The sequence below is a fragment of the Lampris incognitus genome, chromosome 1, assembly GCF_029633865.1.
Source record: "Lampris incognitus isolate fLamInc1 chromosome 1, fLamInc1.hap2, whole genome shotgun sequence".
NCBI lineage: Eukaryota > Metazoa > Chordata > Actinopteri > Lampriformes > Lampridae > Lampris > Lampris incognitus.
Window position 1 is genome coordinate 17899101 of NC_079211.1, and position 4949 is coordinate 17904049.

Below are 4949 nucleotides of genomic sequence, written 5' to 3' on the forward strand. Positions count from 1 at the left end.
GAAAACCAAAACTGGCTCGATTCGCTGTCAGAGTTGCACATATTTGCCCTGCACTACGTCTACTTACCACGCATCCAAGGATCGGTTAGGGAATTCCGTGATCAGTGGAATCATCATGGGCTGTCTACTGAGAACTACAGGACACCACTGCAGTTGTGGCTGAGAGGAGCCATTGGCCATATTGGACAGGATGTCACAGGTGTCAACGGTGTGTTGGACCCTACAGACCCCCAGGGTGGGCTTACAGCTGACAGTGCAACATCGACTGATATCCAACCAAATAGCATAGTGGTTCCCGGCAGTACATTTCATGTGAATGACTCTACAATGATGGAGATCTGTCAAACAATCAATCCTTTAAATGACGATGGAAACTATGGGATTAATCATTTTGTCGCTTTAGTACATTTATTGGAAACAAGCCATTCCATTGGATTGCTAAACATGTTGTCTTAGCACATGAAAATAATTGTAAAAGAAAAAAGTTCAAAACCAGTGCATCAATGCATTCATTCATGTATACTCCAGATGTAGTATACTTTTACTTTTACCTTTACCTGTGTAACTTCTGTGAAAACAAACTAGAGAAACTAGAATATACACAACTAGAAACTAGAACATCTGCAAGTGCATTATTTTAAATCAACCATTTAAGATCTTAGGCCATTCCAAATCCTTGGGTGTTCTGAATGGCAAAATGCATAGCGTTTTTAAAATCATCATAGCTGGCATGGATTGGCAAATGTAGACAATTAATACATGTGTTGGCTGTTGGATATTTTCCACCGTTGTGCAAAAACTCCACCGAGGGCTGTGGTGCAAAGCCAATTGGTGGCACCATATTGGACCCCGTGGCAAACGTCAGTATCCCCTCTAGGGTTGTGATCCCTGATTCCTCTGACTGGAGAAAGATAGACAGACATGCACACTTATATACCTCCAATGACTGACCATCACAAATAGTATGAAATAGTAGAGAAGTGCCCACATTCCACCTCATCCTGTCTATTTGGAATTACTAAAACACAAATTATTATATCTACCTTCTGCGTCTTGGAGGAAATCTCTCCAGTACGCCACGACTTTGTTTTCCTCTCTTCTCCTATTGCTGCCAGTTTCCGACCATCTGATTTCGAAAAGGTCATCCATGTTATCAGCTGATAGACCATCTGGGGTATAACAAAGGACCTTGCGAAACACGTCTGAGTGAAGCTGGATTTTCTCAAGAATACCGAGTGTTTTCAGTCCCTCTCTGAATCTACATACAATGTTTGGGTAAAAACAAACAAAAAACATGAGTCTAGAAGAGAAGAGCAAGACAAGTAATTGTAGTAACAACAGCAACAGTAGCTGTAGGGATTTCCACATCCATGGTCATTGGGGTGTGTAGACAGGAAACAATCCAGGTGTGGCCAGTGAAACTGATTGTGCTATGCTATTGCACTGCATCATATTTGTAAACACAGCAAACATACCTTTCAAAGGGTCCCCTCACACGATGAATAACATGGAACATCATAATGTCTTGTACTAGTTGATCCTTGTCAGCAAGAGAGCTCAGGTTCCTCAAGCAGCCAGCAGTAGCAAGATAGTAAGTGGTTCTGCTGTTGCTTTGAGCTCACCAAGAGTTTTGGCTTCAGAAATCTGTGGGGAGCCACTGATAAATAAGTTAATTCTCTCCCTCTACACACACACACACACACCAATATCAGTTATAATAAACTCTAAATCAGTACAGCAAAGGTTAAAGAGATTGTTCCCTTACTGTGAATGCACTTACATTCAGTTTACAAAGGAATCCACTAGGAATCACTGATCAATGTGCTAGATTATGCTGGACCAACAATTTCAAAGTTCACACCCGTTACAACAATCCCTCAAACTACTTCTAACAAACCTGTTCCAGTTTTTGGCGCAATTCGAAATCACCGATGTCCTCTAGAACTGGTCTGGAGCCCGTGTGCGATCCAATCAAATAGGGTCTTTGAAAGGAAGGAAGGGGATGGGCCTCCGTGGACCAAACATACAGCCACCGCTGTGCCAGCATGGTAATAGAGATCCTCACGTAGAGCTGGATTAGACAGAAACCAGATTATCATTGTCATTAATTATGGCTAGCCAATCAAATTAGTTACCCAGTTTCTCTCACGTAAGGGTATACAAACCTGTGGAATCCAGGGCAAGGTTTAAGTGTCCCTCCTGCCCCTCAAACATGTCACACTGTGACAGTGCCTCCACAAGTAATCTCAAAAATTCACGTTTTGGGCCCCCTAGATCTATAGCCTCTTCACGCGCGCCCTTATCGTCAGAGAACTTTATGGTCATCGTACTGCAGGGGTTGTAAGTCAGCCTCCGAAACCCACGGATGGCACCATCCAGAACATTTGCTCTGTTGATATTAAATTTGCAGATGTCCTTGCTGTTAATTTTCTCAGCAAGCTCCTCCAAGATTTGGGCAATCGTGACATCGTTTTTGGGGCGTCTACAAAATGAATTCCAAAAAACATAATTATAGCCATCACATATATATACATGCCTAGTTATGTCATGAAAAATGGTTCAAATGGCCTACAATCTCTGCCAATTGTTAATTACCATCAGGGACGAAACAAAAATAGGTAGGAATTTTTCCTATTGTACATTCATGCCATTTTATGTTCAACTATATTATAATCCTGTTTTGTTTAACTGAGGTAAAGCAAGCAAAGACAAAACACACTTACGCCTGGTCTTCCATGCTGGCAACAATGGCAGTATACAAATCCTCATCTTCCTCCTCGGATGAGTCTTCAATCAGGCTAATGTACGTTCCATAATTGCTTCTTAGTTGGCCACTTGTGGATGGCTGTGCTGGATATTCTGAAGGCAACTGATGAGGGGGTGGAGTCTCGTCTTTGGAGTGCTGAGGGGGTGGAGTCTCGTCGTTGGAGTGGTGAGGGGGTAGAGTCTCGTCGTTGGAGTGGTGAGGGGGTGGGGTAAGAATGGTCTCCATGTCTTCATCACTGTCAGAAGTGTCACTTGTGACAGACTTGGGAAGAAAACACCAACTGTTACTGCAAGAAGCTGAGGCATGTAATTAACATCATTTAAGTAAGACTAGCATAGTTGCATAGCCATATATACAGTTCTATTTTTCATGAAATTACTCGTGTAGGTTTTTCAATGCGTTACGCTCACCTGAAGCAATTCTGATGGCCTGACATACATGCAAGCTCTTGAAAATTTGATGTATTAGGCCAGCATCCAGCTGCTGTCCTCTGCATAATGATGGAGCCACAAGCTTGTTTCCACATGGCATGAGCATTTGCAAGCTGAGAAGGGAGAAAAAAGGTTTGAGAACATTATAACCCATTTATAAGTTATTACCACCAAGGCTAAAAGAGGAAAATCCGGTGCATTCGTCCTGCCTCAAACACGAATTACGATACAGCGCCATGTTATAGAGCCGAAATTGCAGTGTATGACTACACCCCGGGCCCGACGTTAAGCGGATAGTGACTGGCGGACAAAGCATTCTGTGAAACATGTAGTTCGCCACACAAATGGACTTGACAAATAGAACCTGAAAGTTTCAGAGCGTGTTGCATATCAATTTATTACTTGCTGACTTTCAATTTCAATAGCATTCAATATTTGCAGCGATGCATTATAGGCCTGCAGGAATATCATACCGGTCCATTTCTGTAGCATTCTGAGCAGCCTTATGATAATCTAAAATAACCGCCTGGGAGTACGTTCTGTAGGCAACTTGTCATTGGTCTTCGTCCTTAGAATTGAGTGAAAGTGAGCAGCAATACCCATTTGCCCACTAGAGGGCACTCCGAAACCAAACAGCACAGCACGTCTTGATATTAAAAGAACACGTACAGATCAAACTTACGATGCCGCATCGCCTTTAACAGTTATATAGGGTGAGATGCGTCAATGAGGCCGCCATATTGGGTGGGTCAACATTTATTAATTAACGATGACTGGAGGTAAATTCGGGGCTGCAGGTATTTTGTGCTAAAAAGCGTTAAAAATACTTTTCACAAATAATGAACACGGGTGCCGTTTTACATTTCAGGATAGATGAAGTGCATGTAAAAAGCAATTATTCAACATTAGTTAAGTCGAAGAAAATAAATATTTCTTCAGAGTTGATAAAACATGTAAATTCATGTTATGGTCTGCTTATATATGTTTTTATCTTTGGCATATTGAGCCTTAGCTTTTGGCAGTTTGATCATTTAAAACAGGATGTGGACAAGCCTCTGCTGCCACTTTAACCATGGCCATCAGAGACACCTGCTGTGTCCCCGTTCACTCCTCCTCCTACCCGGCGACGCCCTCACCAACACGGTGGAAGCGCCATAGACGTGCGGTCTGAAGCCCGCTGCGGCATCTGGGCTGGATATCCATGGGACAGAGAGTCCGAGGGTTCAGCCGGTTTGCTGAAGGATGATTCATTTGCTTGTGTCCCGACATGCGTTTGTCCAAATGGACGAATTGGCGGTTATGTAGCTGAATCCAGTCTAGTAAATGCAACTTACCTAATGTGGTCTGGGATATTTGGGTGGAGTGCTTCACGGAGCTTCATCAAGAAGGTGGAACGCGTCCATGTCTTATCAAACTCAAAAGCGTTCAGAATAAACCCCCTCACATGCAGTTTCCTCCTCTTGTTCTGGCGAACTACAGGATGTTCTCTGGGGCAAGGGAGCAGGATGACCTCCTTCATGAACGTCCTTTGTTGAAATGGCGTCGGTCTTGCTCTGTTCACCAAAACGTGTACGCGTACACGTTTACATCCATGTTAAATAAAATACATAAATGGCACTTTCTTATAGGTGTGCTCCATGCTGCCTGTTATCATTCATTACCATGCATCATTTCCTATAAGGATAAGAATGACTATGGTGGTGGAAAGCTGGAAGAACGTGTCTAGTTACATCTAACACAAGGTAGCAATG

The 4949-nt window shown here is 42.9% G+C and overlaps 1 pseudogene; it reads right to left on the minus strand.

Annotated features, from left to right (window-relative positions):
• Positions 1 to 658: 658 nt before the first annotated feature.
• LOC130109505 (G2/M phase-specific E3 ubiquitin-protein ligase-like) lies at positions 659 to 4717 on the minus strand (annotated as a pseudogene).
• Between the last annotated feature and the right edge of the window lie 232 nt (positions 4718 to 4949).